Source organism: Indicator indicator, chromosome 21 (genome assembly GCF_027791375.1).
Source record: "Indicator indicator isolate 239-I01 chromosome 21, UM_Iind_1.1, whole genome shotgun sequence".
NCBI classification, from domain to species: Eukaryota; Metazoa; Chordata; class Aves; order Piciformes; family Indicatoridae; genus Indicator; species Indicator indicator.
In genome coordinates this window covers 2760099-2773846 of record NC_072030.1, presented here as the reverse complement: position 1 = coordinate 2773846, position 13748 = coordinate 2760099, and positions in this window count along the sequence as shown.

Genomic DNA, 13748 nt, shown 5'->3' with positions numbered 1-13748 from the left:
ACTGGTGTAAAACCACTGCAGAGGGCTGCAGTGCTCAGAAACCTCCTGCTGTACTGTGAAGAACATACTAACTCTTCACACTGTCTCTTCAGTGTCTCACTGAAGTTCTGTTGACTTCAGTGAGTTTTGTTATAGCTCCTGTTGGCCCAAGTGAAAGCAGCAACTTGTGCAATAGCAATAGAGGATTGTTTCAAATGGTTCTTGAAGGACTTCATATTTTTATAGAGTCGTGGAATGGGTTGGATTGGAAAGGATCTTTCAGCTCAACACCTCTGCAGTGAGCAGGGACCTATTCAACCAGAGCAGGTTGCTCTACACTTGCATGTGTTCAAGAGAGACAGGGGAAGGCTAGAGAGAGTGCAACAGAGGCTGTAAGGATGACAAACGAACATCTGTCTGATGAGGTAAGGCTGAGAGACCTGGGACTAAAGGGAGAAGAGAAGGCTGAGAGGAGATCTTATGAATGCTTATAAACATCTGAGGAGGGGATGTCAAGCAGAAGGGGCCAGGCTCTTGTCAGTGGTGTCCTGTGATAGGGCAAGGGGCAACAGACAAAAGCTGGAAGCCAGGAGGTTCCACCTCAACATGAGGAGAAACTTTACTGTGAGGATGCTGGATCCCTGGAACAGGCTGTCCAGAGTGGTTGTGGAGTCTCCTCTGGAGAGATTCCAAACCTGCCTGGATGCTTTCCTGTGCAACCTGCGCTAGGTGATCCTGCTTTGGCAGGGGAGTTGAACTCAATGATCTCCAGAGGTCCCTTCCAGCCTCTAGCATTCTGTGATTCTATGATTCTATGCTGTGCTAAAGCTGATGCAAAGTCATCCATAATAAGCTCTTCTATCACTGATTACAGAAATGTAATTAAAACACCACCAGTAGTGAAGTGGCTACACTGGGCCCTGCTGCAAGCAGGATTAAAACAAGCAGACTGTCAAAATGTATATTAGGATCATAAATTACAGCTGCAAAAATGAAAGACCATTTAAGAAGAGTTAATTGTGTTGATCAGGATCATAAATAAAAATCTCATCATGCTAAATGTGTTGATATTTAATGAAAGGAAAGCCCATGAAGTACTTTATCTCCAGAACTGCCTCAAAAAGAATTAATCTCCAAAAAATAATCCAAGACTCCAAAAATAATTCCCAGTAAATCAAGAAAATGTTTACCTTGGATCGGCACATAGGCAGAGAATGAATCACAGAATGGTTTGGGTTGGAAGGGACCTTAGAGATCATCCAGTTCCAACCTCCTGCCATGGGGAGGGAAACCTCACACTGGACCAGGATGCTCAAGACCTTGAACACCTCCAGGGAGAGATCATCCACAACCTCCCTGGGCAAGCTATTCCAGGGTCTCATCACCCTCACTGAAAAGAATTTCTTCCAAATCTCTACTCTAAATCTTCCCTCTTCCAGCTTCAATCCATTCCCTCTCCTCCTGTCACTCCCAGCCCTTGTAAAAAGTCCCTCCTCAGCTTTCTTGTAGCCCCCTTCAGATACTGGAAGCCTGCTGTAAAGTCTCCCCAGAGCCTTCTCTTCTCCAGGAGGTCAAAACTTGTCAGAATCTCCAGATTAAAATCTCCAGATAAAATTGCTCCTTTTTTTTTTTTTTCTCCCCTTAGATTATTTTTCTTAGCATTTTGCCTTCTGGGTGCAATTCATTCTGATCCCCTATCAAAATCTGACAAAGCATCTCAGCATTTTTAGGTCCAACAGTGAATTTTGACTTTTCATCTGCTTTCTTAATAGCTTCACTGCATTAATGGTGCTCTCTAGAGATTATAAAGATTGAGACCTGCCAGAGTGAATCACCTGGCACTTTATCAGGTTGCATTTCTGATATGCTTTCAGTGCCCCTAGTAGAGTTTAGAAGCCAGAGCACAAATAATATGATGAAGTTAGCAGGGCAGTAATCTAATCTAAGTCAAACAGTTTGAAAAATGTTCACTTCTGGAGCTCTTTTTCACCTTGGCAATTTGTCACATTCAAAAATCCTGCAGAAGGTTCAACCAAGGCTGTTTCCTGACACAGCCTTGCAAAGTTCTGCTCAGAGCAAATCAGGATTGATGTGAAATAAAGAAGGTTTCATGCAGAGCATTGGTGGTGAGCTCAGGAGTAGCAACATCACAGGAGGAGAAAGATGGCTTTGCAAAGGGTTTCTGTTTCAGGGCTTTTGTGCATGAAAACTCAGAAATTGCTGCAACTCGTGGTTACTGCACGAAGATTTTAGTGGGGCAGGAGCCTGGGGTGTGGCTGCAAAAAGGTTGGTGACCAGGTGGAGGTTCAGTGAATCATTGAAACATGGAGTCAGGGAATGATAGAATGATAGACTCATAGAATGATAGACTCATGGAATGGTAGAATGATAGAATGATAGAATGTTAGAATGACAGAATGATAGAATCATAGAATGATAGACTCATAGAATGATAGAATGATAGAGTGATAGAATGATAGAATCATAGAATGATAGAATGATAGAGTGATAGAATGATAGACTCATAGAATGGTAGACTCAGAATCATAGAATGATAGAATCATAGAATGATAGAATGATAGACTCATAGAATGGTAGAATAATAGAGTGATAGAATGATAGAATGATAGAATGGTAGACTCACAGAATGGTAGAATGATAGAGTGATAGAATGATAGAATGATAGACTCATAGAATGGTAGAATGATAGAATGATAGAGTGATAGAATGATAGAATCATAGAATGGTAGAATGATAGAATGATAGACTCATAGAATGGTAGAATGATAGAATGATAGAGTGATAGAATGATAGAATGATAGAATGATAGAGTGATAGAGTGATAGAATGATAGAATGATAGACTCATAGAATGGTAGAATGATAGACTCATAGAATGATAGAATCATAGAATGATAGAATGATAGAATCATAAAATGATAGAATCATAAAATGATAGAGTGATTCTATCATTGACCAGAATCATTGATTCTATCAATGACCAGGCAGGGTCTAGACTGGGGGAAAAGAGCCACCCTTCATGAGCACAGCTCACAGGGGACATATGTAATCAAGCCTCTTAAAAACAGATTTGTCCAACAGCTCAGGAGTGCCTCTGCTGAGAGTCATCCTGTTGCAGGTTGTTATTTTGTACTCTAGTAAAATCCAGCTACAGGGACTGGAAGCATCTGGTATTTTTTGGCACGGGAGAGCCCTTTTGACTGTAAAAACATTCCACTTCAATGAACTGGCTGGCTGGGACACACAATCCTGTCACACCATTAAGGTGTCAAGAGGGAGGGGACAGGCTCTGCTCAGGTGCACCCTGTGATAGGACAGAGAGTAATGGCTATGAACTACAGCACAGGAGGTTCCACCTCAACAGGAGGAAGAAATTCTTCACTGTGAGGGTCACAGAGCACTGGAATAGACGCCCCAGAGTCTGTGGAGTCTCCTTCTCTGGAGACTTTCAAGCCTTGTCTGGATGTGTTCCTGTGTGACCTGTGCTGCATTCTCTGGTCCTGCCCTGCCAGGGGGCTTGGACTTGATGATCTCTGGAGGTCCCTTCCAACCCCTAACATCCTGTGAGCCCGTGATCCATGCTTCTGTCACATCATAACATTGATTCCTATGTCAGCTTGTGTTGAGTGACAGCTTGGGTGTCCCACAGAGAGCAAAGAGCTTTTCTCACCCCCAGGTTCTGCACTGGCTTCACTCTAAAGGACAGCGCTGAGTCACCTCACATCTCCAGCTCCAGTTCAGACTGAGCACAAAACTAACCTGTATTTCCTTCCAAGAAAGCTCTGCAGACAAAGCAGGACCTGCCAGTCCAACCAGAATCCATTAGCCACAAAGATGACATATTTCAATGTTTGCTGCCTTGTTTTGACTTCGGGAACAAGGAGAAACAGTACTTAATTACTAATAATCCCTCCAGTGCATTATTAACAGACTATTCTGTGCAAAGAGCTGGAGCCTGCAGTGTTTTACCAGCACCATGTGCAGAGTATTCATCTTTGCTGCTGCTGAAAAGCTTTGCTGTTTTTTTTTTTTGTGCTCTTAGGAGAATCTTGCTCAGGCAAGGCAGGCACTGTATGGGGGAGGCAGGCAGGCTGCTGCAGCTGACTGGGAGGAGTGGCTGACACCCCTCAGGCTGAGCGGTCATTCAGTGAGACCTGGGCAGGATGGAGAGTTGGGCAGAGGCAACCTCATGAAGTTCATCAAGGGCAAGTGTAGAGTCCTTGCACCAGCACAGGTGAGGGGGGACCTGCAGGACAGCAGCTCCACAGGGAAGGACCTAGGAGTGCTGGTGGACAATAAGTTCACCATGAGCCAGCAAGGTGCCTTCATGACCAATGGTCTCCTGGAGTGCACTAAGAAGAGTGTGGCCAGCAGGTTGTGGGAGATTGACCTCTCTCTGTACTTTGCTCTAAGGAGGCCACAACTGGAGCACTAAGACCAGGTCTGGGCTCCCCAGGCTGGGAGAGACAGGGAACTACTGGAGAGAGTCCAGCAGGGGCTACAAAGCTGCTGAGGGGCCTGGAGAAGCTCTGTGAGGAGCAAAGGCTGAGAGCCCTGGGGCTGAGAGCCTGCAGAAAAACAGTCCCAGAGGGGAGCTGAGCAATGCTCATCAACATCCCACCTGGACATTGTGATCCTTAGCAACCTGATTACATTAGCAGGAAGGTTGGGCTGGATGATCCTCAGAGGTCCCTTCCAGCTCCCAACATACTGGGATTCTGTGATCAAAAATAAAACTGTAATTCAGTTTTAAAGCTGTAATAAAAAGCTGTGATTAAAACAAACAAACAAACAAACAAAAAAACCCAAACAAACAAAAAACCCAAACAACCCAAACTATTCTTTCTGAATTGTAGCAGGCTTAGAAAAAAGAAAATAGGCAACAACCAGAAAAACCAGGCCCAAAGCTCTTAAAAAGCAGTGAAATATAACTGTATTATAGAATTCTCCAATATCTGTGAGCCTGGGTGGTATCAGACAGTGATTTAGAACTGTTCCTCAGATAGAACAACAAGTCCTTTCTGCAGGACTTTTCTGTAGCAGACATTCTAATGATCAGGAGTGCCATGCTGTCCTGGGACAAATACCTGTTACAGGTTAAGACTAAATGTCTTAACTGTAAACAAGTTGGCTTTTTTTTTTTTTTTTTTTTTTTGTTTGCTTTGCTTTGTCTTGGTTTGGTTTGGTTTGGTTTTCCCAGAGAATTTGAGTCTTTAGGGACTGGACACAGAATAATCATAGAATCACAGAATTGTCAGGGTTGGAAGGGACCTCAAGGCTCAGCCAGTCCCAACCCCCCTGCCATGGGCAGGGACACCTCACACCACAGCAGGTTGCTCACAGCCACATCCAGCCTGGCTGCAAAAACCTCCAGGGATGAGGCTTCCACCACCTCCCTGGGCAACCTGTGCCAGTCTCTCACCACTCTCATGGGGAAGAATTTCTCCCTAACATCCAATCTGAATCTACCCACTTCCAGTTTTGCTCCATCCTCCCCATTCCTATCACTCCCTGACACCCTAAAAAGTCCCTCCCCAGCTTTCTTGTAGCCCCCTTCAGATCCTGGAAGGGCACAAGAAGGTCTCCTCAGAATCTTCTCTTCTCCAGACTGCACAACCCAAACTCTCTCAACCTGTCCCCATAGGAGAGGAGCTCCAGCCCTCTGCTCATCCTTGTGGCTTTCTCTGGACACATTCCTAGATAAGTTGACCTCATCTCACTGGGCTGCAGAGTTTCTTCTATTTTGCAGCACAAACTTGCTTCTCTCTCTCTGAGCTGCCTGTGCCTGGCTTCTTGCTTCTCTGCTCTGCCTGTGACTTGCAAGCTGCCTGGCTGACCTTCTTGTTTGGGTTTTGTAAGGTACAGCAAGGCAGGGATAACTGGGGCTGGCTGTAATACAGCCCTCTGGACCCTTTGTGTCTCCAGGGGTGAGAGAGGGAGAGCTGGATTATTGTACAAGGAGGTGTTTGTGCTGTTGTTGAACTGTCAATATATGTGAATAGATTTTGTACCTGTTTATTGCCTTTTAGACTTTTATATTCAGTCTACTCTCGTAAAGAGAATTTCATTTTACTTCTAAATTCTGAGTGAGGGGTGGTAAATTTACTCCTTGGGGTAAATTTCCAGTTCATTGAGGGGTGCAATCCAAATCCACAAGCATACCAGGCAGGTAGAGGTAAGACAAAGGGGTGAACACATCATGTCCAGCATGCAAAGAACCTCTGAGGTCTTACTCTGCATTGAAAACAAAACAAGGCAAAACAAACCAAACAAAACAAAACAAAACAAGACAAGACAAGGCAAGACAAAACAAAACAAGACAAACCAAACCAAACCAAACAAAACAAGACAAAACAAACACAACAAAACAAGACAAAACAAACAAAAAAACCAAACCAAACCAAACCAAACACAAACAAAAAAACCCAAACCAAAACAAAACACCAAAAGCAAGCACCTTAATCCATTAGTGATTGGTAAAAACCCCTTGGGGAAGTTGAGCACACTCAAGCATTGCTCCTAAAGCAAAATATGAGACTGCTGGGGAAACTTAGTTTGTTTTTGTGGGGTTTTTTTAACTTAGTGTTTTGGTTGTTTGTTTTTTTTTCAGCTGTTTTTCATATCATTGAGCCTGAGGGAAAGGTGAATTAAGAGGCATAGTTTCTGGTTCTCCCAGAAGTCTTTATGTGGGCAGTAACTGAATACCCAGTTATCCAAGTCTGACAGTGCGGATGGAGGGTGAGAGAGTGCTTGAAGCTGCTGTTCCTTGCACAAAGGCTGGGAGAATCTTTGTAGATCCATAGATTCACAGAATGGTTTGGGAGTTCAATACCATCTAGCTCCAATCCCTCCTGCCATGGGCAGGGACACCTTCCACTATGAGAACCTAGTCTGGGCAGCATGACATAGGATACAGTCCTGACACCCAGGTCAGTGACTTGCTGCTGGAAAGGCACAGATGTCTCTAGCAAGATGGTCAGTCTAATTCTTTTGGTGATGGAGAAGAAACATCCATGGTGGTGCCAGGAGGGTCAGTCTGTCACTCAGACAACAGCCTGCAGACAGACACCTCTCTGTATCAAGCACGCACTGAAGGCTATAAAAATTCATGGATCTACAACAAAACAGGGGAGAGACATTTTACAAGGGATTGTAGTGATAAAGGAAGAGGGAATGGTCTGAGCTGGAAGAGGGGAAATTTAGACTGGATAGCAGGAAGAAATTCTTTACAGTGAGGCTGGTGAGACACTGCAACAGGTTGCCCAGTGAGGTTGTGGTTGTCCACTCCCTGGAGGTCAGACTGGAAAGGGCCTTGAGCAACCTGGGCTAGTGGGAGCTGTCCCTGCCAACTGGATGGTCATTAAGGTCTCTTTCAAACCAAACCATTCTGTGATTCCTTGAAGGATTTCCCAATCTAGTTCTTTAGGAAAGATGTAACAAATCACACCAGTTTCTGAGAATTTTCCTGGGTTGTCACAGAATCACAGAATTTCAGGGGCTGGAAGGGATCTTGAAAGCTCATCCAGTCCAACCCCCCTGCCAGAGCAGCATCACCTACACTACGTTGCACAGAAACACAGCCAGGCAGGTTTTGAATATCTCCAGAGAGGGAAACTCCACAACCCTCCTGGACAGCCTATTCCAGTGTTCTGTCACCCTCACAAGGAAAAATATTTGCCTCATATTTACATGAAACTTCCTATGCCTCAACTTCCACCACTGCCCCTGGTGCTGGCATTGGACATCCCCCAGCAGAGCCTGGCTCCAGCCTCTTGGCACTCACCCTTTACATATTTATAAACATTGATGAGATCACCTCTCAGGCTCCTCTTCTCCAAGCTAAGAGGAGACTGAGAGGTGATCTCATCCCTGTAGTAAAGAAAGATGGGTGTAAAAACCACACTGCACATGCAGGAAAGCTCTGCCAGGCAATGACTGCAGCTGAAAGAGACAGAGAAGATCATCAAGAGCAAACAGGAAGAGTCAAGAGGGCAAGCTAGAAGTGAGTTGGGGTGCTTGGTGATAGGAAGGTATCTTCTGTGGTCCTGGAGAGAAGTAGACCTGGGGGTAAAGCCAGCTCCAAGCCATAAAGTAGCAGGTGGTATGGCTACACTGCGCTTTGGTAGCCTTTTGTTTGTAGCACAGTACTCACTGAGGATCAGATTAAGCTCTGGGTTGAAGCCAGGATTTTCTGTTATGGGAAAGGGATCAGTCAATACAGAAAAATGGCTGAATGTGCACAGAAGTGAAGGCAAGATGCTGTAAAGGAGTGGCAAGGGACTTGCCTCATGACCATCTCTGAATAGCAACAAAGGGAGAGGTGATGACATGGAACAAAACACTGCAGTGCTGGAACACAAAAGGCTTCAGTGGCCTGCAGAAACTAACTGACACATAAACCACAAATGAATGGCAGCAAACTCCCTGCTTGCTAAGTCAGCCCAGTTTTAATCTCCCTTTGATTTGCTGGAGGCATGCAGGGAGACATTGGTGTAGGTCAAAATCACAGAGTCACAGATTCAGTCAGGGTTGGAAGAGACCACAAGGCTCAGCCAGTTCCAACTCCCCTGCCATGGGCAGGGACACCTCACACTACATCAGGCTGGCCAGAGCCTCATCCAGCCTGGCCTTAAACACCTCCAGGGATGGAGCCTCAACCACCTCCCTGGACAACCCATTCCAGGCTCTCACCACTCTCATGGGAAAGAACTTCTTCCTCATGTCCAGCCTGAATCTCCTCACTTCCAGCTTTGTTCCATTCCCCCCAGTCCTATCACTACCTGATATCCTAAAAAGTCCCTCCCCAGCTTTCCTGTAGCCCCCTTCAGATCCTGGAAGGCCACAAGAAGGTCACCTCAGAGCCTTCTCCTCTGCAGACTGAACAGCCCCAACTCTCTCTCTCACTCTGTGTCAAGGATGAGAATGAGGTCAGTTACTGGGGGTTACATTTAAAGAACCAAAAGGGAATAAAGGGAAAGTTTGCAAGACCACTACAAATATCAAAAGCAAGTGACATGAAGCCCTCACCAAAGAACCTGTAAAATCAATGAAACTCTGCTCAGCATCATTCCTCAAGGAAACCAAGGTGAAATGGTCTTTCCCTGGAAGTCCTGAGAATGGTTGAGATGTTCATGGTGGGACAATGGCAGAACCTGTGATAAATTCCTGACATTTCTTGCTAAAATACAGGAAACTGGCATTTGGGAAACTGTCACAGACTGGTGTGGTTGGAAGGGACCTCTGAAGATCACCTAGACCAAGCCCCCTGCTAAAGCAGGGTAACCTACAGCAGCTTGCCCAGGATCACAATGTCCAGCTGGGTTTGGAATCTCTCCAGACAAGGAGACTCCACAACCTCTCTGGGCAGCCTGCTCCAGGGCTCCAGCACCCTCATACCAAACAACTTTCTCCTCCTGCTCAGATGGAACCTACTGGATTCCAGTTTGTGCCCTCTGCCCGGTGTCTCCTGGGCACCACTGAGCAGAGTCTGGCCCCAGCCTCTTGCCCCCCACAGCTCCTTTAGCTCTTGCTGAGCATTGCTCAGCTCCCCTCTGGGGCTGCTCTTCTGCAGGCTCTCAGCCCCAGGGCTCTCAGCCTTTGCTCCTCACACAGCTGCTCCAGACCCCTGAGCAGCTTTGGAGCCTCTGCTGGACTCTCTCCAGTAGTTCAGTCTCTTGAACTGGGCAGCCCAGAACTGGTCCCAGTACTGCAGATGTGGCCTGACTAGGGTAGAGCAGGAGGGCAGGAGAACCTCCTTCTACCTGCTGGCCACATTGTTCTTCATGCACCCCAGGACACCATTGGTCTTCCTGGCCATGAGGGCACACTGTTGGCTCATGGTGAACTTGTCCACCAGCACTCCCAGATTCTTCTCCACAGAGCTGCTTTCCAGCAGGTCACCCTCTCAGCTGTACTGCTGCAGGAGGTTATTCCTTGTTAGGTGCAGGACTCTATGCTTGCCCTTGTTGAACTTCATGAGGTTCCCAACTTATTCTGTGCTGTACTTACCTTACACTGCCTGTCAAGTCAACAGATGGAGAGGTGGGGACATTTCCAGAAGACAGTGGAGCTCCCAGCTAAGATGCACAGTAATTTGGAGTAGCCAGACAGAAATATTCCAGTGCCTCAAGTACTAGTCTATACAGAAATGTCTTTAGGCAGATGGGATGAGCCAGAGCCTATCCACCAAAGGGTTCTCTTTTGTTTCTTCACACATCTCAGTGGATCGCCTCACTGGACTGAGCCTTCTGGAGGACCACTACTTAAATCCTTTTCTTCATGACAAGGAGGATATGTTAGAAACAGGTCTTCAAAGAAAGCAAACAAAGATGTCTATCAACTGGGGAGTCAGCCTCCAGTTACAGGAAGCCACTGCACACATTCCCTTTGAATTAAAAAAAAAGAAACTCATGATATTAAAGCTAGTACCAACTGAGCTGCCTCAGGGGCTGTTGATGAAAGCTGGGACTTCACATCTAGAGAAGAGTAAAGCAACCTCTCTAGCTCCATGATCAAGCCCTGGCCTGCTGTTGATACGAAGCCAGTTGCCTAGGCACAGAGCCTATGGGGCTGATATCCTGAGAGAGGGATTGCATTGTCAAAGCATTAAATGGATGTGAGAATGGCCTTGCAGAGGGTAAACTGAGACTCCATTGTTGCCCTAAAGATACTGAAGAATCAGATCCTTTGAAGTGTAAAAACCAGAAAGATTTTCACAACTGATACCTTTGTCTTGGTGTCTTTGGCAGATAGTCCTAACTCTTTCTCCTCCAGGATGGTTGGGATGCCCAGACAAAAGAGAGTGTGGCAACTTCAGATTTGCAAATACAGTGCTGCATACTGCTGCAGAAAGGCTTTCTCCACTTAAACCCTAAAACAACATCAACCAACCAAAGGCTCACCTTTATCCTTATCTTAGATCAGAAAGGAAACAGGAACAAGGCCAAGGACATGTATGTGAACACACGAATCTGCAGGTGAGTCAGGCACAGCTCTCAGGCCACCCAGTGCTTGGTCTCCCCCTTCCCTGCAAGGTGATCCATCACATTTGCCAGGTGATTTTCTTTGCTGGGTCATTACAAATCAGATAACTTTCTTGAGCCATTTTGGACATTTTTTTTTTTTTTTGCATGTTTATATGGCAACTTTCTAATTGTTAGACTGATAGGCTGAAATAAAATTGGTGCAGCATTCTTTTAAACAATCCCTTCTGTATTGGAGGGCATTTACAGTTCACAGCTTTTGTTTTCAGCTGGAGATTGTAGATAGCAGAACTGATGGGTATCGATGGAGCACAGCAGAGAGAACACCAGAGGCCTGATCCCACAGCCAGGGAAAAGCTCAGTGGAAAACTTTGTCAAAGAACACTGCCTCTCCCCCAAAGCAAAACCCAGAGCACACCTTTGCTTTTCTTCTCCTCCATGCAAACACCCAATGATTGGCAACAAAAAGCCCAGCAAAAACTTAGCTAGGAGGACGTCAAAGGGCTGTTGAACAACTAAACCTGAGCTCAATGACATCAAAGTCGTGCTGGGAAGTGACCTTTCCAAGCTGCAAACCAATGGACAAGGCAGAGTGCATCCCATAATGGCAAGCCAGGCTTGGAGCACAGCAGTGACGTGCTCAGGTGTCTTCGGGCTTGTTCAGCTGACACAGGGCAGTATCTCCAGCAAATATTTATTTTAGCAGTAGGGGACAGGACTTCCTGGTGTGTTGCCTCAGAGCCGTTCAGTGAGTTGGGAGCACCATCCTCACATGATAAGAGAAGAATGGCTGCAGGCTGAAACCAGCTGAGCCCTGGCCCCAACTGGCTCAGCCCTACAGCCATTCTCCTGGGGTTACCCCACTGAGGTGGGTGCTCGTGTAAAGACTTCAAGCAGAAGGCAGAAACAGTCCTTGGAGCAATGCCACTGATTTTTCTTGAGTTATGCTAGGGAAATGGTTGACTTGCAGAGACTAGCCCTTAATTGGAAGAAGTGGCCTGGGGCTACACATGAGGAGCAGTGGCACATAGCAATGGCAGCAGGATCATGCTCAAGTCAAGTGTTTACAGGGAAGCTTTCCCTGGAGGAGCAGCCCATGTTTAACTTTGCCAATTCAGGTGCTGGGCTCCTGACAACAGCCTAAAGACTTTACTGAAGTCCAGCTTGCTCTGTGCAAGCCTCAGTCCTGTGGCACACAGAGGCAGAGGACTCATCAAGAAGGACCACCTTGGAGATGGGTCATTACATCCACTTGCCTTCCCAACATCAAGCAGCTGACTTCTGATTCTGTGCATTTGGGGAGTGAGGGGAGATAATCACAGAATGTTAGGGGTTGGAAGGGATCTCCAGAGATCATCCAGTCCAACCTCCCTGCCAGAGCAGGATCACGTAGGGCAGGTCACACAGGAACACATCTCCTGAGAAGGAGACTCCACAACCTCTCTGGGCAGCCTGCTCCAGAGGCAATTAAAGTATTGCCTTCTTGTGTGGATGTGGAACCTCCTGAGTTATTCCTTGTTATTCCTTGTCCTATCACAGGGCACCACTGCAGCGAGCCTGGCACCTTCATCTTGACACCCACCCCTCAGGTATTTATAGACTTTATAGACATTGATCAGATCCCCTCTCAGCCTTGTCCTCTCAAGACTAAACAGCCTGAGGTCTCTCAGCCTTTCTTCATGGCAGAGATGTTTCAGTCCCCCACTCATCCTCTTAGCTCTCTGTTGGAACTCTATCCAGCAGATCCCTGTCTCGAGATGTTTGACTCATTAGAATTAACTGAACCCTTCTCTATATAAGAACAGTATGGCCAGCAGCTCAAGGAAGACTCCCTTCCCATTCTACTCTGCCCTTGGGAGGCCACAACTGGAGTACTGAGTCCAGTTCTGAGCTTCTCAGTTCAAGAGAGACAGGGAACTGACACAGAGAGTCCAATGGAGTGCTACAGAGCTGGTGAGGGGACTGGAACATCTCTGTGAGAAGGAAAGGCTCTTCTCAGTGGTGTTCAGTGACAGGACAAGGACCAATGGCCACAAACCAGAAGATGCCATCTGAATATGAGGAAAAACTTCTTTGCTGTGAGGGTTCTGGAGCTCTGGAGCAGGCTGCCCAGAGAGGTTGTGGAGTCTCTTTCTCTGGAGAGCTGCCAAAGCCACCTGAACATCATGATCCTGGGCAAGGTGCTGTGGGTGCCCCTGCATTAGTTAGGTGCTGGACAGAATGGGTAAATGAAATGCCAGGAATAACTGGGAATGGAGAAGCAACATGTGAAGTTTCATCTGATCCTCTGTTCAAAAGCACTCTGAAAAGGGGAATATGCCTTCCACATGCTAAAAACCAAACAGCATGCCAAAGATCACAGAATCCCAGCAGGGAGGGGATTGTAAGGAACCTCTGGAGATCATCCAGTCCAATCTCCCTGATGTAAGTCTCCCACAGCAGCTTGCCCAGGATCACAATGGAATCTCTCCAGAGAAGGAGGTTCCACAAGCTCTCTGGGCAGCCTGCTCCAGGCTTCCAGCATCCTTATAGCAAAGAAGTCTTTCCTCATGTTCAGACGTGAACCTCCTGGGTGCCACTTTGTGCCCACTGCCCCTAGTCCTGTCCCTGGGCACCACTAAGCAGAGTCTGGCCCCAGCCTCTTGCCCCCCACAGCTCCTCTAGCTCTTGCTGAGCATTGCTCAGCTCCCCTATGGGGCTGCTCTTCTGCAGGCTCTCAGCCCCAGGGCTCTCAGCCTTTCCTCCTCACAGAGCTGCTCCAGGCCCC